This window comes from Pelecanus crispus, chromosome 12 (assembly GCF_030463565.1).
Source record: "Pelecanus crispus isolate bPelCri1 chromosome 12, bPelCri1.pri, whole genome shotgun sequence".
NCBI classification, from domain to species: domain Eukaryota; kingdom Metazoa; phylum Chordata; class Aves; order Pelecaniformes; family Pelecanidae; genus Pelecanus; species Pelecanus crispus.
Window position 1 is genome coordinate 20,236,513 of NC_134654.1, and position 22,596 is coordinate 20,259,108.

The 22,596-nt window shown below is 53.7% G+C and overlaps 1 non-coding gene across 1 annotated transcript; it reads right to left on the bottom strand.

The window, feature by feature from the left end:
* Positions 1-473: 473 nt before the first annotated feature.
* Positions 474-653, bottom strand: LOC142594773 (small Cajal body-specific RNA 16). The gene has a single exon (XR_012831579.1).
* Between the last annotated feature and the right edge of the window lie 21,943 nt (positions 654-22,596).

Below are 22,596 nucleotides of genomic sequence, written 5' to 3' on the forward strand. Positions count from 1 at the left end.
AGAATTTTTGTCAGAAGCCAGCATGACTTTGGTGCCAGGCTCACAGCACAGGCCTTTCCCGCTCCCCTTCCCATGCTTGCAGGAGCACGTGCTCACCTGAGCTGTGACCCCCAGCTGAACTCCCCAACTGCAGGAGAAAAACCAAACAGTAAAGAAAATCAGAGATGTAACAAGAGAGCAAAGTACACAACTTCCAACAAAGCCTTACAATTTGCTCAAGTAAAGAAACCACCTTATCAGTATTCTCTACTCTGTGGGGAACAAAGTTTTGGAATTCAGATAGCACCAGTGATAAATCACGTGAAAAAATACACAAGCAACGTATCTAAGTTCTGCTCTCCATGTCTGTAAAACTTGCCTGCAAAGGAAGGGCAATGTCAGTTTAATTCTGCTAGAATATTTTCAAAAGAAGATTTAGTATATGTTAAAGGAACTAATCTACAAGCTGTTTTTCCTTGGCTTAGGTAGGAGCCTGTTGTATGCAGTATCATACATGACCATCAAAACGCTGCATGGATGCTCACACCTGTTACTGCACAGGATGAACCCCAGCACGGAGCCCGCCTGGGAGTTGATCTGGGGCGCGGGTGAGGCTGGCTGGTACGGGGCTGGGCCCGCTGGCCCCACCACCCAGCAGCCCTTCCCCAGCCCTGCGCTCGCTGCAGCACCCACAGACCCCCCGTGCCCCCTACCCAGGAGGGACGCACGGGGCTCACCCGGTTCTCACTCACCGTGCAAACGGGAGCACCAGGGGCCAACGTAACCACCCGCGGTCACCATTCGGGGCTGCGGCTACTCTGGGGGGCTCAGCCCCAGCAGGAAATCCTGCGACATGCGAAATTCTGGGAAAATTCACAAGGACACCAGCCTGCACCACAAGCACGCCCTGCCCTGGCCACGCAGCCCCCTCCCCGCTGCACGGCTCACCCGTTCCACCCCTCGCGCCCAACTCAGCTGTCCCCCAGACCCCCCGCGGCACTGCCCACCCCCCGCCTGCACCCGCACCCCCAGTGCGGGCTCCAACACCTCCCCCCGGAGGAACCAGAAGTCAGGTTTGACCCCTGCATGGCCCCCAGCTCTCCTGCTGCCCCCGCTACACTGCACCCCCCCCACTGACCCCAGCCCCACTGCACCCCCCCCACTGACCCCAGCCCCACTGCAACCCCCGTGCTGAACCCCACATCCTCCCTCCCAGGCCCTCACTGCACCCCCCCCCCGGCACCCCAAGCCCCCCCTGCACCCCCCACCTGTGCTCCAGCCCCCCACTCCCCACTGCCCCCCAGCTCCCAATACACCCCCACACTACCCTAACACTATATCCTGCCCCCAGGCCCCCAAAGCTTGCCCCCAGCCCCCCAAATCTTGCCCCCAGCTCCCAATGCACCCCCCACTACCCCCAGCCCCCCAAATACTGCCCCCAGCCCCCAAGGCACCCCCCCAAATCCTGCCCCCAGCCCCCAATGCACCCCGCCAAGCCCCCCAAATCCTGTCCCCAGCCCCCAAGGCACCCCGCCAAGCCCCCCCCAAATCCTGCCCCCAGCTCCCGATGCACCCCGCCAAGCCCCCCAAATCCTGTCCCCAGCCCCCAAGGCACCCCACCTAATCCTGCCCCCAGCCCCCAATGCACCCCGCCAAGCCCCCACAAATCCTGTCCCCAGCCCCCGATGCACCCCGCCAAGCCCCCCCAAACCCTGCCCCCAGCCCCCAATGCACCCCGCCAAGCCCCCCAAATCCTGTCCCCGGCCCCCAATGCACCCCACCTAATCCTGCCCCCAGCCCCCGATGCACCCCGCCAAGCCCCCCCCAAATCCTGCCCCCAGCCCCCGATGCACCCCGCCAAGCCCCCCAAATCCTGTCCCCAGCCCCCAAGGCACCCCCCCAAATCCTGCCCCCAGCCCCCGATGAACCCCGCCAAGCCCCCCCCAAATCCTGCCCCCAGCCCCCGATGTACCCCGCCAAGCCCCCCAAATCCTGTCCCCAGCCCCCGATGCACCCCGCCAAGCCCCCCCAAACCCTGCCCCCAGCCCCCGATGCACCCCGCCAAGCCCCCCAAATCCTGTCCCCAGCCCCCAATGCACGCCCCCAAATCCTGCCCCCAGCCCCCAATGCACCCCGCCAAGCCCCCCCCAAATCCTGCCCCCAGCCCCCGATGCACCCCGCCAAGCCCCCCCAAATCCTGCCCCCAGCCCCCGATGCACCCCGCCAAGCCCCCCCAAACCCTGCCCCCAGCCCCCGATGCACCCCGCCAAGCCCCCCAAATCCTGTCCCCAGCCCCCAATGCACCCCCCCAAATCCTGCCCCCAGCCCCCGATGCACCCCAAGCCCCCCCCAAATCCTGCCCCCAGCTCCCGATGCACGCCCCCGTACTCCCAAATCCTACCCCCAGCCCCCCAAATCCTGCCCCCAGCCCCCGATGCACCCCAAGCCCCCCCCAAATCCTGCCCCCAGCCCCCGATGCACCCCCCAGCCTGGCCGCCCGCCACGAGGCCCCGCGCGGCCGGAAGCGGAAGAGCCGGAAGCCCACCGAGAGGCAGCGCGGGGCAGAGCGCCTCGCGAGCACTTCCGACCTCCGGCGGGTCCCCAGCGCCGCCTTAAAGGGCCAGCGACGGCCCGAGGCGGCCCGGCCGGCGTCGCTATGGCAACCGGCAGGGCCCGGGCCAGGCCTCGGGGGCGGGCAGCCGGGCAGCGAGCGCCCCGGGCGGCGGGGCCGTGTCAGCCCGGGGCGCCGGGCTTGGGCCGCTGCCGTTCGCGGTAACGCTCCGCGCTCCCGGCTCCCCCCCCGGCGCCGGGGCCGCGCAGGCCGCTCCGGGCCTGGCCCCGCCGGTCCCCCGGCTCTGCAGAGCGGGGACGGGGCTCACCGGCACCGCTCGGGCTTCGCCAGGAGCCTGTGGGGACGAGAGCCGAGAACCGGGCGCGGGCGGCTCTCGGGGGAGAGGGAAAGCATGACCCCGTGCAGCTCGGGGAACGGTCCGCGCTCTGGGACGGCGCTGGGTTTGGTTTTGTATTCCCCAAAAAGGCAGAATCTCTGCCCACGGAGGGTTCGGAGGCTGCTCTTGGCCGGAGCTGAAACTGCACAGCCGTTGGCACCGAGTAAATCAGTATTTAGATCTGTTTTTCTGTTGATGGTTTTCGAGGTTGCCTGTTTACGTTGAGTTGTGCTTCAGTTCCAGCAGCTCTGACAGCTCCGCTCCTGGCTAAGCGAGAGAGGCTTTTCAGCATGAACAAAGGTATCTCACTCATGTAATTTAGTCACAAATTTCCCTCCAAGACATTTCGGTACAAACAGCCCAACAGAAGAAAAACACTACAACACACATGCAATAGCTTCCTCCCTGATGGCTCATTAAAAATGAATAAGCGCTTAGTTTTATTTCTGCAATAACACATTTCAGCAGACTTTTATAAAATATACATACAGATCTAAATCATACATGCAAAACCTGGACGGGAATTGCAGCTGGTAAAGCCAAGCACCGCACGGCTAGCAAACACTCGCTTTCAGGTTGCCCATAAAACCTTGGTGTGGCCTCTGGGTGTTGGCACATTCAAGCCAGGGGCTTGAATGACACCGGTGACAGCTCGTCCCACCAGCCTGTCCCCACGCTGGGCGAGGGCAGATCGGCCCCGCTGGCTGAGCAGGTAATTCAGTACTTGGGCTTCCCATTAGTCGGTGCACAGCCCGTGCTGTGCCGCCTGTGCGCTGCTCGGGGCCTGCTCGGAATACTAAACTCTTCATTTTCTTGTGATTTTTCTTCTGGTACTTGTAAATATACAGGCGGAGTGTTTTACAAATACCAAGGAACGTCTTTCCAGTCCCTGTGAAATCAGAGGTCATGTTCCCCATTTTGCACACCGAATTGTGATGCAAAGGGATGAATAAAAACATAAATACCCACAGATTTGAGGAGCTTGGTTTGCAAAACCTGCTTCTGCGCTTTCCAGGGTACAAAGCCCTTTCCTCCTGTCCCTCGACCAGTGGTCACAAGTGGAGGGAATATTCACCTCTCTCCCAACATAGCCCAGATTTTCACATGTTGCTGGTTTAATGTTGGATGTGGTAATGCTCAGTAAGTTCTTTTTCTTATTACCAGACTGAAATCCTTTAACGGTACCAGAAGGTGCCCAGAGCATGGTGGAAGAGCCCTGCAGCCAGTCTGCCCGAGGCTGCACCCTGGGACCTCGCATGCAGTGGCCACACAAGGCTCCTCACAAGCCTGGACGAGCCAGCCAGGCTGTGGCAGGCACCCCAGGCACCCTCACAAAAGAGACGGGCTTTTCCAGCTGAGTTAGAGGGGCTCTGAGACCCTCACAACCTTGCTTAACACCAGCCTGGCAGGGAGGTGCAGGAAGCAGCCAGACACCCTGCTCCAGACAGACACCCCCTTCCCTCTGGGGCAGTATGGGGGCAAGCGTGTGCAGAGCCTGAAAGCAAAAAGCATTTCATGACCGATGCTGCGAACGGTGCAACCTGCTCCATGCCTTTGCCGTGTCCCCCTCCCCTCGCACACCCTCTTTTGTCTCTCCTCGCTGAAAGGAGCCACGGGACCACGCAGCTGCCCGGCACCAACTCATCGGCTTCCACACACCCCCGTGCTTTCATTTTTCCTTGGTGTAACACTGCCAGGGCTGCAGCCAGCTTTAAATGTGATGTATCTCATTTGTACAGCCGAACCTGTGCCGTCTGGCTGGTGGCAGGGACAGCTCTGAAAACAAACTCATTCTTTTTTTTTTTTCCTTTTTGATAAAAGAAAACATTACCTCTCTGAGATTTACACACTAGATAAGCATAAACCTGCATTATTTCCCTCTTCTTTTTTTTCAGGGAGCAGATAATAGGTAGATCTATCCATCTGTCTGCTTTGTTACACGTCGCCCAGCTTGGCAGCATTTCTGTTGCTATTAAACCATGTTCATCCCCCTTGACATTTAAAGGGCCGTTATATGATCACTGTCAGAGTCTCGTACATGGATCCTTAAACCAATTCTCTGCTCCTCTTCCCGCTGATGATGGATTTGCTCATTGATGCTATAGTAATTTGTTTTCTCATGCTGCACTCCAGCAAAATGCTTTCACTGTCAAATGTGGTTTTCTGTACAGCCCTTCCCCACGGTGCCATGTTACAACTGAGCAGCTCCGGGCAAATTGGAGCTGCCCAGTCTTTCAACAGCATTAGCAAAACAAAATAGCAAATGCCTTCAGGAGCCTGATCGCACCAGGGTTGGATCTTCCTGCATTCAGAGTCACTGCTGCAGTGGTGCGAAACGTGGCAGAGCAGTGCTGCAATTCCTGGTGATGGGGCCATCAGCTACCGCGGCTGCTCCATCACCCCCATGCAGAATATCCTGTGGGATGCGTGGACGTCGGCTCCGCAGCAAGGAGTATATGGTGCCCGAGAGAAGGGAGACGAGGCTTTCTGCCTCTTCGGGAACAGAGGGTGGAAAGCACCATCAGCTCAAGGGTTTGTAGCTCATCCTTCGGGTCAGCCCACACGTGGGGAGAACGTGCAGAGGGTTTGCTGCCACCAGAACTTTTCCAGATGATCTGCAAAGGGGAGAAACATTGCAGTGCACCAAGTCATGAGAGTACCTTAAAGTCCCTTTTGGCCTCTGCCGTGTTCCTGTTGGCAAGATCAGAAACGGCGAGGGTGGTACCCAGCTCTGCCAAGTACTGGTGGGCAGTTTTGCAGTGGTGGGCAGTCTCTTACATGTCCAGACATTGAGTTAAATGGGTAAAAGCACTCACCAGAGAGTGTGAAACATAAAGACGAGCCCTTGTTTGTACTTCGGGTATCTCTGTTGTGAAAACCTGGCTCCATATGTGCTCCCAGCTTGCTCCCACTAGACACAAACTCCTGCCTCTCCTGGGGCTGCTCATGCTGAGGGACTTTGCTTACCCTCATGAGCAGGACTGTTGATGTTCCTGCCACCTCAGAAAAGGGCCGTGGGCAAGGCTACCCTTGCCCATCTCATGCTTGGAAAATGTGGCCAGCAGAGATCAAAATGCAATTGTCCCCCTTGGGTGGAGACCGTCACGTGGCAGGTCATGTCACCGGGACACCTGAGCACAAGGCACTCGAAGCATGCATGTCCGTCCCCCCATGGGGCTGCAGTGCTTCTGAGCTGAAAGCTTGGGGATCTCTGGCTTAATCTGAAAACAAAGTGAAAATTTCCTACTCCACAGAACTATGTTGTTTCTAGAATTCCTCCCATCAGCATCTCCTCTGTTCCCAATCCCCTGCTGCAGAGAAGGTTGCAGAGGTTTGTGTGTCTAATGAATTGCTATTCAAACCCACTTGCTCGGAGAGAAACATCCTTGACCAACTCCAGCTGTGCTGGGGAAAGATGTTTTCTCTCTCAGGCACTTGTCACTGTCCCCAGCTGGAGGTTTCTCTCCCATCAACCTGCCAGCAGGGCAGTTTGTGTGCACACTTCAGACGGAGCCAGCTGGGCTGGTGTCCATCTACTCCTGAGACGATAAATCTGAGAGCAGGCGACCTGATGAGCGCCGCGGTGGCCAGGCACGCTGCTGGTCGTTGCACATCCACGCTGCTGCCTCCCACCTACCGGGAGCTTTTTGGAAGAATACCTCCTTATGGCAAAATTTCTGCCAGATCCAGTATTGTATGGCTGTGCGTCCCTCATATTAGCTGTACCAGGTATTATTTATCCTCCAGCAGACAGCATCAAGCTGCCAAGCATTATATCATGGAGCTCGGTTAAATTCTCAGATACTAACTGTGCCCAGCCCCGAGCTCCTCTCTATTGCCTGGTGGCTCAGCATCGCATGCGTGAAATAACGCCTGCAGAACAGCAGTCTCAGACCTCTTCATATTGCTGAAACAAACCCCAAAGTGGGACGGTGAGTCCTCCCCAAACTGCCCAACCAGCACATCTGCAAGGGTAGCAGCGTCCAGCCATGACCGGCTGTGGGATGTTAACTCCTTCCACCAGCACAGCTGGATCTCAGAGATGTTTCTTGGCTGTATGCGTGCCTGCAGGACAGGACTCAACACCAGCAGTTATTCACCTGGTCCTCTCATGAAAACCGTGCGACAAGGACAGCTCTGTGGGCTGGCAGCGAGGTGTTTAGCGTGCCTGCAAACACTGGGGGTAGTAACCAACTTTAACCACATCAGACCCCTGTCTAAGCAGGGGGAAGGCTGGGCAGTGCAGAGAAGGGTGGTAGCTGGGGCCAGCCCTGAAGGGACCGCAGCAATCCCTTTTATTCTGTGCTCAGGTAGCCATGCTCTCAAAAAGCCCTTGAAATACTCCAGATCGCTTGGTCCTTTTCCACCCAGGAGCTCTCTGCACCCTTGCAAGCAAGTCACAGCAGCAAATAGGCAGCCAGAGGCACAACCAGAGCTCTGGCCGCTGCAATTATCCCAAGGAAATTCCTCCGTATTGCATTCTGGGGACCAGTGCTGACACCATCTTGCTCTGCAAAACTCACAGCCCTAAACGTCCCCCATCGCCAGCCAGGCACCACCACTGCTGACAGAGCCCCCCGTGCCCCAGCCGCCTCCCCACCGCCCCAACGAGCTGTTCTACACGGCTGTGGCCGCACGGGAGACGCGCTTCCAATGCAGGCGCCTCGGATGAGCTGGTGCCCTTTGCAGTCTCCTTCTGTTGCATTCCTATAGAGTTTGGCCAATTTGCATAACAAACACTTGATATAAATGTCAAAATCGGCAACATCCATATCTTATTTTCACTTCAGACTCTACTTGCATCATTTTGACTCTAACTTGCCTTTGCAAATAGCTGGAGCCTGACACACCGGGGACGTCACCTTCCCGGATCCCTGGGGCTGTGCTCTGAGAGCCCAACATCCATCTTACTTACGGCCACCCATGTGCTCCTGCCTTTCCTGCAGATGCAATTAGCGGCTCTGCCACTGCTGCCTGGCACAAATGGAACCAGGGAGGAGAGAAAAACACATGTTGAGCCAGGAGACAGACCTGCGTGGCAGCCTGGGGAGGCAGATGGCCTCTTCTGCATGCCAAGAGGGAAACCAAGGCAGAAGCAGCTGGGGATCTGGCTCTCCGTTGCAGATCCACACTGCAGATCTGGGTCCCTGGTGCCACCTTTGTCTCACTTTGGTTTGCACAATTTCTCATGAAGTGCCATGAGAACGGATGTGCGCAGGGTTTTTTTGCAGATGCAGGGTGAGGGGTGAGGAGGGACAGCTCCGAACCCTGGTCTCTTCCAGACTTACCCATGCACTCCATTCCTTCTCCTGCTGAGCTGTGGATAAACTCCATATAAGACCTATATAAACCCTATATAAATCCTATATAAACCTACCTGCTGCTCTCCGTGATGGCCCCACCGACTGCATCCATTGCCTCCTGTGGGGCACATTTTGGACTTGTATCTAAATGTTTCAGGATCCCTAAAGCACCACTTTTCATTTAATTCTGCAAATGCAAATGAGGATTTGCAGGAAACCATTTGATTCACGGGTTCATCCTTTATTTTGGCAGATAGCATCAGTTAAACGCCTGCTTATTTCTGCTTTGTGAGAACAATATAAACCACTTAGGTACACATACAAGATAGACTGATCCGTAAGTGCTTATGAGCTGTTTGATTTACTGGGGCATCTTTATCTTTGCTGAGTATCTTACAAAGTCATTTATTATTTAGCAGTAAATTAAAGCAGAGGGTCTGTGATTTTCAACACAGAAATTAATATCCCAGTACTCCATCGTACCATATATATCTATAATTTACAGCACTGAAATCAGCCAGATAGAGCTGCGAGACAATCCGTTTCCCCTTCTCCCTTGTTACCTCCTGATTACTGCTGCACAGGGGGAAATAAAAAATGGACTCGCAGGAGAGACGCTCAAGTCAGTGAAGGATAGTTTTAAATTAAAAGTCCAGTTTTTGTGGCTCTCGTGAGATCCCCTTCGCTTCCCACTCTGCCCTCCCGCGCACATCACTTACAGATAATATATTGAATGTGCTGCAATCTTGCCTTGAGACTGCTAATTTTTAATCTCACTGGTTCTATGCTCAGGGTTAATAATAATACAGATTATTATTATTATTCCGCCTGCAAACACATGCTGTAGGGTGCTTTGCCCACCCCTTCACAGCGGAGGGGTGGCCATGGTACCCATAGAGCTGGAGCAAGTGGTGGCTATCCGGACACAAGTGACAGCGAGGACAGAGCTCTTCCCCCTGAGGCTCCATGGACCCCTGAAGTCCGTGGGTGATGTTAGCAACAAGTGGGGGTGTCGTGTTGGAGAAAAATACGTCCTTTGAGCTGGCAACCCCTTCCTTTGGGTCTGGGCCAGCTCGCTGCCAGCAGCCTGGTGCCACATTCAAGCACGATAACATGGCCAGAAAGTTTTATGGGCTGCGTCGGGCTCCGGCTGACACAAAGAAGCTAATAATTTATAGCAATCTCGTGTACTACAAAGGCAAAACATGTCCCTCTCCGATGTAGCTCTGCGAGCAGCAGGGATAAATCAGCTCCAGCAGGAAGCAAATATGAGAAAAGCAGAAAAATGACCCCAAACTTTCCACTTGGCTTCTCTGGAAGGAGGAGAGCCCTGGGGCCCTGCAATTGCCCTCCTGGCATGGGTCGCGTCCCAGCCAGCCTGTACAGGTGCCCGGGCTGTGCCGGGGTTTCTGAGCGCTGCGCGTAGGCACCACGGTGTGAACTGCTGCTCAGCTGCGGCTGCCTGGACGCCCACCACGCTGCCTCTAACCTCTCCTTGCATCGCCTTTTGCTCATGCCCACGTGAGCCCCCCATCCTTCTGGAGCCCACCTGGGCTGCAGAGTAACGAGGTTTTGCACCCCGGAGATGTGGGGGTAGGGGGGTTGTGCCCTGGGAGCCACACAGAGCCCTGGGTGGTGGCAGGGGTGCACCTACCAGCCACTCCTTATGCTCACCAGCGAAATGAGGCATCTGTACAACAAGGTCCTTGTGTCGGGGGCCTCCGTTGGGGCAGGATTTGTGCTTTTGGCCAAAAAATCCATCTTCTGGAATAATCCCAGGAAACTCAGCGCTACCGTAGATGCTGCCAGCCAGGAAGGGCACCCATGGGCAGGTACAGATGCTTTCCCACTCTCTAACCACCACCTCAACCCAACACAGCCATCTCTGTGTTGGAGCAGCACAAACCAACCTCCCAGCATTTACCAGAGTTGTTTGACCACACCAGTGACCAGGGTTTCACCACACCAGGACGGGGCTGCTCTTGCTATGACGCTGAGCAGCTTTCTGCCACGAGAACAGAACTCCCCAGCTTGGTGATCCTGCAGCATTGGATGGGATGCGACACCCCGTCGCCTTATTTTCACCGTACTTGCTTGCTGCGCTTCTGCAGGCAGCTGGCTGGCTGGACTGCTGCCGAATTAATACGGGCGCCCTTCAATTTCTCAGCTAAATTAAGAGAGTCGTTTGTCTTGTAGCGAACCAGATAAAAAGGAGGAAAGACATCCAAGAATTCAGCCTTTAACAAGTCACGCTTCCCCTTCTCCTCAATGTGGAGAAATTTCCAAGGAGAAGCTGTTGCAGGGTTATTTGTCTTTGGTTTTGGGAAGAAAAGCAAGCTGATTAAAAGCAAACATAAAGCAAGAGCTGTGGGGTCCCAGAGGCTCCCTTGCAGGACTTCAAAGGAAAAAAGGAATAAAAATCTGGAAGCATTAGATCAAGATATTTAAGCTTTGAAGATCATAATCAGTTATGAATGAATTAAAACACACAATAATTAGCACTGAAAGCTACAATACCTGAAGAGATAGGGAAAACTGGTTTCTTCGTGCTCGTCAAGTCCTTCCAAGGATGCGCGTGCCAGGCTGGGTTTATGGTCCAGGCGCTTGTGTCATCGCCAGCAGCGTCTGCACATCATAGCCGAGCCACGCTGGCTGGGAAAAGGGTTATCGTCGGGAAAAACACTGCTATTTGCATTGCTTGGGACTGCAGCCCACCCTTGGACCCCCTGCCTGGAGCAGGGATGGGGACAGCAGCACTCTGCACCCCCCCGGGGCCTGCGCTAAGCCCCGAGATGATGTGACCTGGAGGTGGAGATAAGGTGGGAGAACAAAACTCCTCCATGGGCGTTGGGAGGCACCTGAAGCTCCTCTCCTCTGTGCCTGCCAGTTGAAGATTACAGGCTTTTATTTTCTTCTTCCCAGTGGCAAAGGAAAAAAGAGAAATAGGGGAAAAAAATCCTGCATGCAAAACGTGAGCCTCAAATAAATATCACGGCTATGTTAGCCTATTAAAAAAGCATTTAGCTTCAAGCTTTGAACACCTCAGGCCTTACAATGCTGGGCTCTAGCTGCGGTGAGCCATGGGAATATGTGTCTGCCAGCTGCTGTTGGCTCCTACCTCCTTGGCAAACCATTTCCTCTTAGTGCAGAAATTTTTTCAGCAGAGCCACTTGGCTTCAGACCTGCCGAGGGCGTTAATTTGTTTGAAAACCAGCAGATTAGATTAGATACCCCTGTAGATCATGGGGTCATGGGCATGGAAGAGGGTCCCAGCTCTTCCAGGGTTTCACCTTCCCCTTTGGAGTCAGGTCAGGCTCTCCTTGCTCCACTCCTGCTGTAGAGTTGGGAATGGGGCTTTTGAGCTGCTAATTTCTATCCTAGTTCTGCAGAAAAGGGATGGCTGGACAATTATGCTCTGATAGTCCTCTGAAGGGCAGTGAATTGACTGAATCTCCAGCAGATGAATGGGAAGGAACTGCTTTCCTGCATGCATACACACAACTGGGGTAGCGATAAGGGTGTTAAGTGGGAAGAAAAAAACCGAGGCAGATTCCTATCACATAATGTGTGCCCGTATAAGCGATTCTCAGCAGCATGGAGGCTCAGTTGGGCTCTGTGGCACTTTGAAAGGGAAGTTCAGAACTGTGGAGATTAAAAAAGCCATAAAAATGTGTTTGCACTGCAACAAAGTGAACAGGTTTGGATTTTTTGGTGGAGGTGGTAAAATTAGTCCAGGCACCAAGGGTCAGCTCCAGCCCTAAGAGCCACTCCACCAGTGGGCAGTGCTGAGGGATGGGTTGCGCTGGGTGGCTGCACTGGCTCAGGTTTTGCAAACTGGGTTTGCAAGTGCAGAGCAACATCATCTGTTGTCCTCAGTGGGGTGACAAGACCAGGTGGCATGTCATCCATCTCCATCAAGAGAACACCATCTCCATGGAGCTGGGCCCATCCCAGCCCCTCCAGCCTCAACATCCTCCACTCTTCACAGCTGCCTCTCCTGCTTCTTCTTTTTTTCTGACCTTTTACAGCTTTTAGCTGAATTCGAGCAGACCGAGGCTGACTCAGGCTAGCCCTGGCTGCCAAAACTTTTCATTCCTTTAGATGGGAAAGATGTGAGAAACCCTTGTGACTGATGTCTCCAGTAGCATGTTTCAAAATCCTTCCTTGCCCAGGAGGGCAGCCGTTCTCCTAGCTGCTGGAGGAGCAGGGAGAAGGGCAACAGAGCAGGTAACCTGCAGCTGGCAAAGGTTTGCTGTTATGTTTTAAAAGTCCTGGAGCAAGCCTTTTCATCCTGGACCATTTAATGACTCCAGATGTCCCCATCTGCAGAGCCAGGGTAGTGGCAGGGACACTATTTGCAAGGTCTCTGCTGTTGCAGGGTGGCTTTCCCCAGGTGGGGGTGACGTCCCACCGGGGATGGGGACCTGCAGGAAAGGTTGTACCCTGCTTTTTGGCTCCTGAGCAGCCACCCCACTGCCAGCTCTAAGTGTCCCCATTGCCACTAGATGTCAGTGAAGACTGGAGCTGGGGCTTTGCTTGGGGAAGGGCTGATCCTGGCAGCAGTGCTGGGGAAGCAAAAGTGGGGTCCTTGGGTATGGACATCCCACTGTACCCCTCGCTGCAAGGCTTGGGGACACCTAGTGCGTCCTGCCACTTCCAGGCATGGGTTCAGAGGTTTGCCCCGCATCTCCCGAGGGGGCCCTCGGGAGAAGCGGGGCAAACCTCTGAACCTTGCAGCCAAGGGTATCGGGAATCCCGATTCCCCATCCCTGGTGCTAGGCAGACAGCATCCTTCAGCCAGGCAGGCAACTGCTCCTTGTTAGGTGATAAGCAGCATGTGAAAACAGCAAGGGAAAGAAATCAGACAGTTTCTCAGCAGGAAGTACTACAAGCAGCTTGTTAGTGTGCAAGGAGTGGTGGGATGTGGGATTTCCAAGGGAGCTGCATGGACCATCCCACAGGCTGGGCTCTTGCACTGTCCCCAAAGCTCTATTACCAGCAATAATGCATCAGCTATTTAACATCTCCCTAAAAGCATCCACCCCTTCCCAAATCAGCTGTTTAACACCTCCCTAAAAGCACCCACCCCTTCCCAAGTCTTGCCAGATCCTTGCCTTTCCCATTGGCAACAGGTTTCATCCTAAGCACAACGGGCTATTTTGGCTTTCTCACTGGGGATGGGCCAAGTCGCAGCCCTGAGCCAAGTCAGGATGCTCCTGGGGCGAGCGGGGCAGAGGGCAGCCCCCGACCTGGCTCCTCTGACCGAGCTGAACCTGTATCCGCCATCTCCAGAGGTCCAGACCAGGAGCGTGGCTGGTGCACCCCAGTTGCGATGTCCACATGGGACTAGCTCCCCTTTCCAGCAAGCTGGGTTCACTTACAGCATCGAAACATAACAAATAAATAACAAATGTCTTACTTCCATGGAAAGTGAGGAATAGTGATGTTACCGAGCTGAGCAGAACAATTTGATTTTTCACTTACTGAATTACAATCCTCTGTCTTCAACCTCCCGATGAGAAGTGGTTTCCCACCACCAATGGATGATTATTTAGGCAGAGTTTGAAATAACTCCCCTGCTTCCCGCACCAAAACCCATCAAGACCAACCCTTTTTCCTGCAAATATCCCCTGGAATTACCTTTCTCTAGTTAAAAAAAGCACTTTACATCAAATTCTCAACTACCTCTAGATGTGGGGTGGAGGTTCACAGATACTAAATACTACAGGAGGGTAAAAACCCCATTCTCCTGCCAATCTTCCTCAATGCATATTTGGGGGCTCCCTTTGTCCTCCATGTTTCCAGTCCTGACACCTAGCTGCTACGCGCCTCATCCCTCAAATACAAAAAGTGCAATTTCCAATCCCATTTCTATTCTTACCAATGTCTTCCAAGATTCAGAGGGCTGCAGAGGAGCAGTTCCTGCTCTGCAGGGCACACACCCAGAAATCCACCCAAAAGCTCACACTGATTAAAAGATACTTGATTTTCACTACAAAATAGTATGGAGTTTGGGGGTTTGGGGGGGTTATTTATTCTTTCTCTTTTGGTTTAGTTTGATTTTCTGGGTTATTTTTAAGTGATCTATTTGCTGAAGGAGTTCTTGTACAAAAAGATGGCCGTGCACCCACCAAGGTTGGATGGATATTAGTTTGATGGGCTGGAATAATCTGTGCCGACCTGGGGCAGAGCAAGGTGGGATGCTCTGCCAGATTTCCCAAGATTTTAGCCAGCATGCGCAGGGATGTGAGGGCCTCGGTGCGGCTCTGCAGTCCAGACTGTCAGGGAAAAGCCAGCCCCGAGCAGCTTTGCCATGTCCATGGCAAGTCCGGAGATGCTCACAGAGATGCTGTAAACACTAAGTGGCATGTGCAGCATATTAAACCCCCCGAGATGCCTTTTGGAGCCACAGGGGCCAGGGGAAGCTCTAAAAAGACACGTTTGGCTGAGCCCTGGCTGACAAATTTCAGGGTGGCCCCATGCCACGTGGCAGGGTGACACCGCTCCTCCCTGTCCCGTGGGGGACAGAGTGAGGCCATCCCCGGGCAGCCGCCCTGCCAGCAGCAGTCAGAGCCGCCCTGCCAGCGCTGCATGAATAATGCATAAAGCACCCAGGAAATAATAGCTTCATCTTTAGCAACTCCATCAGTCCTGTTCCTGAGCTCGAGTCGCACCCATTATTGGGAAGGGGTAATAAAAACCCAGCCACCACCACGAAACCCATGGAGCCCAGGAAGGCTGGGGGCTGCCTCTGAGTTAATTGCATGCAAGAAAACAGCTATTAGGCTTTCTGAAACCTTCTGAAGAGAATTAAAAGGGAATTAAGTTGCTCACTTCAGCTTAGTCAGTACAAATAAACCTTCAGCTGTTGGATTAGCAACGCCAGAACAGGAGCAGTGGCTGCTGGAATTTCTTTCTTTCTGGTTTTTTTTTTTTTTTTTCCTTTCTTTTTTTTTTTTTCTATTCGTGTCATTCAGGGCAACACAGTGTCAAACCAGCCTGGATCTTCTCCAAGAAAGCCCTGCTTTTGTGGCTGTGATCCTATTGCTTCCATTCCTCATGGAAATAAAGGAAAAAGCAAAAAAACCCAAACAAAACCCCAATCCCAATTCACACCAGTACCTTTTATCCCCACAAGAGTCCAATGCAGATCTCATTTTTCATATAATACTGGACAAAGAAGCATACCTGGCAAATAAAGAGGTGCTCTGTCCCCCGTCTGCGCACGGTTTGCTCTGCACCAGTTGAACTCCCGCTGCACCCGACAAGAGAGATGAACCCAAGCAGAGAATAAACTGGCAAATAACAGCCGCCTGCAAACGGACTTGGAAATAAGGATTAGATTAATGAACAAATCCTGTGTCAATGGCACCAAAGCATGGTTTGAGAGAGCAGTGACCCCGTGAGCATCATCACAAGTCCGGTGTGGGTTTGTGACCTGAAAGCATTTGCAAACAGCCCAGCCTGACTGATGGGCAATGCAGACAAAGCAGGCAGGACTGGCACGAGGGCGGCTGGGGGGCCGTCTCTTCACTGGGGTAATGGAATAAACGTGAGGAAGCTTCATTTCTTCACCCAGTGACTCCAGATGCAAGCCAGCTAGCCCGTGCCTCAGTTTCCCCATCTACAAAATCACACTGCTCTTTTCTACAGAGAAGTAGAACATTGGATATCAACTTGCAAATCTGCAATTCAAAATTTTAAATATATATATATAAATATATATATATAAATTATATATATATACACACACACACACTCTCACATATACTATTTATAGTGGGAGAAAGAGGAATTTCTGGCTAAGATGCAGTACATCCCCCCTCCCTACAGACATGCTTAGAGGGGGTCACAGCATCGCACCCTGCAGCTGCATTTGCTGAGTTAAACCCAAGAGAAAAGGCAAGACAAATAACCAGACAAGTGGCTGGGCTCAGGCGGAGGCTGGGTTCTGGATCTGAGCGGGGTCCAGCGAGTCCCAAGGGGTTTCCATTGGCTGGGCCAGGCTGGAAGCAGATGTTTTGCAGCGCATTGACAGATGCTGCATTTCTGCTGTGCTCATGTGCAGGCACTAAAATGCCGGACACCAACTGGGGCCGCTTTAGCTGGGATTTTTATGGTTTCCCTGAGAGGCATTTGTTTTGACAAAATTAGAGGTGTTAAGCAGAGCTTTGAACCCCATCAGTGTTAGTAAAGCCGCGGTGCCGGGGGGTCCCTGCAGGTCAGGTTTACCCATCTCCAGTTCCGCCCAGCAGGATCCAGCTTCACCGTGGAGCCAAACCCCGCACCCGAAACACGATCCATCACCTTAGCCCTGCTGATAGTCAGCTCCCTGCTCCCTGCTGCCGAATGAGGATCTCGGGCCAAAACTAAGTGTGTGTGGGGTGAAGGGTTGCAGCGGGACAGGGAGAACAGGAAAGCATCAACACGCCCGAGCATCCTGGCTGAGTGGTGCCTTGTCGCCCCATCCCCTGCAAGACAGGTCTTCCCATGGGAGGAGAAGGAGCTTGTGCACACCAGGGTGGGCTTTTACACCTTTGGACCTGAGGTCTGGGGAGGTGGCCCCTTTTTGGGGGCCTCAGGGGGACCCAGGCATCCTGGCTCCTGTCCCAGCTGCCAGGTGCAGAGCAGAGGAACTTCACCAGAGAGCGTCAGCCACAGCGGGGTTTGCACCGACGGAGCTGCAGGTTTCATACCCCATGTGAGCGAGCCGCCTGCCCAGCAGCAGCAGCTGTTTGCTGGCGCACGCCGCAAATCCCTGCTGCCTGTGAATCAGCAAGGTGCTGGGAACGCGGGCACAGCTAAGCAAATGCGATCACTACGTGCAGTTATTAATTGGACAAATCTCATATATTTTGGTGCTTGTGGAGCTCTTTCAGGGAGGTTTCAGTCGCTGAGAGGTTATTCCTCCTTGCCTAGCTGCTCTGGGAGCACCCTGGGCTGCTTGGTGGTTGTGGGTGCTGTAAGTCATACAAGGACCTTGCTACACCCAGGCACGTGGGGAATCATGTCCCGCTGTGCACATATGTGCGAATATAACGGCTTGTGGCAGAGCGAGGGCATGGGGGGACAGAGAGGGGACTTGCCTGAGGGCACAGGCTACCCACAGCCCCTGCTCACTTTGGCCTCACAGCCCTGAACACAAAGCCTGCAGCCTGCTGTCCCCCACAACATCCCGGGTCCCCCAATCCCTTTCCCAAAGGGCTATTCCAGCCACTTTTCGTGCTGTTCCCTAACACCCCTGTTTGCCCACATTTTCCCAAACAACAGTCGAAAAGAGACGTTCAAAGGCAGCAGGGGCAAACACATTTGAAAAAAGGCACAAGTAAATACCTACAGCCTCGAGCATTTGCTCTGGATTAGGCAGCCAGCACCAGCTCTGCCCGTGCCCCCTGGGACCTTCCTCCTCTTCCCTCTGCCTCCCCTCCGCATCCCTCCCCCTCCTGAGAGCCGCTCGTGCCCTGAAAAGGAGGGCAGCCAGCCGAGCACTGGCTGCACCAGAGAAAAACCCCTGCAGAAGGTTCGTGTGGCAGGTAAAACCCTACAGCACGGTCTGGGCTGGATGCTGGCACTGCCCGAATGCCCCACAGCATCTTGGGGGTCGGCAAGGGGAGCGCTGCTGGTTTTCCCAGGCATAAGGGGACATCAGACAGTGGGAGAGTCAAGAGCAACACTCAAATGAAGCAGAAAAGGAGGGAGACACCGAGCCTCGCTCGCTGGAAAGGTCACGCACAAGGCATCTTTATGCACAGGTAATGATGTGCATGGGTCAGCGCTTCCCAGCCCGATCCTGTGTCCTGACGGCAAATAAAGCCACTCGCGCTATTAGCACTGTGCTACTCAAGCTGAGGGCAAATCTGTCAACCAATTTTCCTCTTGTGGAGCCTGGAGATGAGGGGAGGGTTGAGTAATTTCAACCCCCATGCGCCAGGAGAAGGCTGGCAGGGGGCGAGGGTGGCAGAGCAAAGGGGAGAGGCAGATCCTCCTCAGAGCATCTTCACCGGCACCAAAAAGTGCTGTGATTGCTGCAGGTAGCGCCCAGGGAAGGGAGCACAGGCAGCCCCAGGCTGGGATCGCCCCGGGTCCAGGCCAGGGGCTGGCTGGCTGCAGCAGGAGCATCACCCCCGGGCTTTAACAGAGAGATTCCCACCAGGGAGAAGAGGATTAACCCCATGGCTGACATCTCACCAAGCCTTTCCGTGTTTCTTATTTTCCAACAGCTGCTTTCTCGCATGCAAATAACACTCGCCCTCTCCACGCTGCCACCGCAGAGGGTGGACATGTCACACGCCTGGGGACACATCCCAGAGCTGCCACCTTCTACAGCATGAGAAAGGAGCTGACTCAGCTGAGCTGCAGGGCTTGCTTCACCCCGGCACCCTGGGATAAAAGACTCCTGGCACCGATTCCAAAATCAGTGGGAACCGACCTGCCAAAATACGAGTTAAGACAACAGCAGCTGGAAAGGCTTCGCTGCTGCCACCGAGGTGCCAAGCCCGGGTGCCTCTCCCACTGATGCTATTCAGCCTGACAACATCTTTTTGATTAAATTCGCTGGCTTTCAGGGTGCTGCACTGCCTGGCATGTAATACTTAAGCTGCTAACGGGGTGTTTCATCTCCGCCTTCCCTTCCTCCAAGCCGCTGGCCTCTGGGCAATATTAAGGACTAGGCGTGCTCCTTCCCTGCTTGGATCCATGCAGTCAGTAGGTGCTTTTCCTCTCCTCAGCTGCAAGACAGGGGTGGCAGGGCCTCTGAGGAGGCTCAGTGGTATCTTGGGTTTATTCGAGGGTGTCAATATACCAAAATTGCTTTGTACAAGCCCTCTGGGATGGATGGTGCAGGAAAAAAGGATGAACCAGGGCTGATGGGGGGTCCTGCCTCCTGTGCGACGTCCCAGTGGGTCTGGCCAGCCCCAGTGACACAGCCCTGCATGGGTTTCATCTTTGCCTTGGCTTTGTGTGCAAAGAAAGCAAAGCATGAGCTTGCTTTATCTTCAGACACGTTTCCATCGCTGCTGGGGCTGTACAGAGCACGCAAAGCCTCTGAGCTCTGTGGCACGTGCCTTGCCCTTGCAGAGCCCAGCAGCATTCCCCAAGGGATAGACCACATCTCCCCCAGGTTGGAGAAATTCATGCTCAGTAACTGCTGTGATGGCTCCTGTGGGCTCTGTCTGGGGACTTTATCTGGCCAAGATGGGCTTAAACACAAACAGGACAAAAGGATGCTGGCAGATGGGACAGGGAACATGGCAGGTGGCATGGGACTGTCTTGTTCCCCACTGCGCTCCCTGGCCGTGGGGATAGGCAGATCTGGGCCAGGAATGTCCCCTCCATCTTGCCTGGCAAATGCATGGGGGTGGCTGCGGAGCAACCTGACAAGTGGTGGTATTTGGCCCTGACCTAAAAATGTCAGTTGATGTTCTCCTTCCCCATGACAAACGTGCTGAGGTTTGTTGCTAATAAAACTGGGGGCAGGAACTTGACAAAAACTCCAAATACAGACACGGCAACGGAACTGTCCAAAAAAAAGTGTAACCCTTGATCATCCTCTGTTTTGATATATCTTTTGGGGTTTTTTTTAACAGAGAAAATAGGATTTCCTTCATTTTAAGCAGCTGCCATGTGGCTCAGGCCAGTGGCGAGGGCAGATGCAGTTCAGAAGCCCTGGGGTGGGGGGACGGGACCCGGCTGGCTGCTCCGCCAGAGCAAGCAGAATCCGACCCTGCCAGCAGCACTGACCTGCTGCATCCAGCCCAGAGCCGGTGTGTGGAGTCACAGCGATGAGCCTCGTCTTGCTAATAAAATAATTGAACACGATTGGCTGCCCTACTTGGATCATGGCCAATACCCATCATATAATCTTCATCTACCAAGAGATTTATTTGTTAATGGGGGGGGGGGGGGGGGGGGAGCCCATACAAGGCTCAGTTCTGCTCTGAGTGACACTGGGCTGCTGCTGCAAAACACAGCCCTGGAGCTCGTGTGGGTTTGCCCCAAGTGAACTGGGATCAGAGGGCACCTGAACCCATCCCAGGAAAGCTTGAGCTCCTGCTGAACTGGGAATGGTGGTTTGTTCTGGAACGATAGAGCACTGAGGGTTTAAAAGAGGCCGGTTAGGCGATATCTCAGTACCTGTCCTCCAGCTCTAATTAACAGGGTTTGCACCCTGCACCTTCCTTACCTGACTGGCGGGGAACAGCCCAGCCACTCCTAAGGAAAAACAATGAGAAAGCAGAAAGATAAAAATGTCCATAATATAACTTTGCTAATAAAAGACATGACAAGGGTAATAAACGCAACCATTCCTCAGCTGCCCTTCCTGTTCCAGAAACCATCCTTTACTCTAAAGCGCCAGGTGGATTTTTTTCTCCTTTTCAATACCGAGCAGTTTCAGCTGCCTGGCACGGCATTTTTTTCCCCCCAGCTTGGTGCAAAGCTCTGAGTCTGATCTCAGGGGCTGGATCCTCACGAAGGATGGAAATTCATGAGCATGCGGGGCAGACGGCTGCCATTCCTCACTGGGCCATCGAAGCTGAAAAAGGAACTGCTCCATCAGCGGTTTGGGGGGATTTAGAAGGGTTTGTGTGTTGTCAAGTGGCATCCTCTGGACTTGGCTCCAAGTACTTTAGATTTTGATATTATGTATTCTTCCTGGATGTTATCAAGGTAGCCAGTGAGCTGGGATCCAGAAGCACAATCCCACATCCCTAGGCTGCAATGAGAAGTAAAGGATTTCACCCTGGGGAGGAAATCCCTGTGTTCGTACACAAACACGCACAAGTTTTGTTTGTATGTGAGCAAAATCCCGTGTTTCTGCCCCTTGGAGGTTGGGATTTACGGGAAGTGTGGGCCAGCATCCCAGGGATGTCAGCTCTCAGGATTCCTGGGGGAGCCGCTGCCTGGGATGGGCCATGAAACCCCCCAGACAGCAAACCCACCACCCTTGGCCAAGTTCCCCATGCATTAATCAAGAAATATAGGGTATTTTGGTGGAAATCAATCAGTTTGAGAACAATTTGCAGCTGGAGCAAGGGGCCAAATGCCTGCAATAACAGCAGCAAACTCCTTTCACCAGCCCTGGTTTTTACGCAGCCCCTTTTCCACGAGCGCCCTGGGCTTTCCTCCATGTCTGCATTGCACGGACACGTCCCTCCTCTCACCCCAGCCTGGTTTAGGCCACAGCAAATGATACACCAACTAGATCTGAAAAATCAATCCGGATCTTCTTTTCTTTTCTCCAAGCGCAGGCAGCTCTGCAGGCAAAGCCTGCTTGGTGGGAGGAGGGCAGCCAGGCAAACCCAGACGGATGCTGCAGCCACAGGTCCCCAGCTCCTCTCATCCCCCGGCCTCCACCTCGCTGTTGAAGCTGAGCCCAAAGGCAAAACCTGCCTGACATGATTTTTCTTTCTTATTTTCTATCTTTCATATTCTTTGCACAGCCCTTCTGTCTGGTGATATGCTAACACTGCCACCAAATTGAAGTTGGATGATGAGAGCAATCAAGTCCGTTTCCACAGGATACATTTAACTGGACAGGTTTTACTTTAAACCTAAGTACCCTACTGGGGATTCATTACCAAAATCCATCCACTTCCTGTTTGTTTCTAATGGGAGGGAAGATGAGTTTTGAATAATTAAGAGCCAGCTCCTCTCTGCCTGCCTGCCGCTGGACAGAGCAAAGGTCGTGCCGCTGCTCACCTCTGCTCCAGGGTCTGAGCCCAGCGCTATGTAGTAACCCTACAAAACCCATGAGCTATTTACTAACACTACAAAAGCCCAAACTATTTATAGAATCACAGAATGGTTTGGGTTGGGAGGGACCTTTGAAGGACATCTAGCCCAACCCCCCTGCAGTGAGCAGGGGCATCTTTAACCAGATCAGGTTGCTCAGAGCCCCGTCCAACCTGACCTTGAATGTTGCCAGGGATGGGGCATCTACCACCTCCCTGGGCAACCTGTGCCAGTGCTTCACCACCCTCATCATAACAAGTTGCTTCCTTATATCCAGTCTGAATCCACCCTTTTTTAGTTTGAAACCATTAGCTCTTGGCTTATCGCAGGCCCTACTAAAAAGTCTGTCCCCAGCAGAGCAACCCTACAAAAGCTGCGGGGCTCCTATTTGCAGGACACACACAGGATCCTGGCTGGGGCTTGAGCTCCTCAGATGGGCGCTGGGCTTTGCAATGCACTGGCTCAAGTCAAACCAGGCACCAGGTGAAAACAGTGCTTTAAAAATATCTGCCTAAAGAAGGAGCCGGGGAACAGGCTCCATGTTTTCCAGCTTAAAGCTCTTCCAAATTCTGGTCTGTAGTTGCATCATCTTGGAAGGGCTGGGCTGCCCAAGCACATCGGGTGGCAGTGGCTTT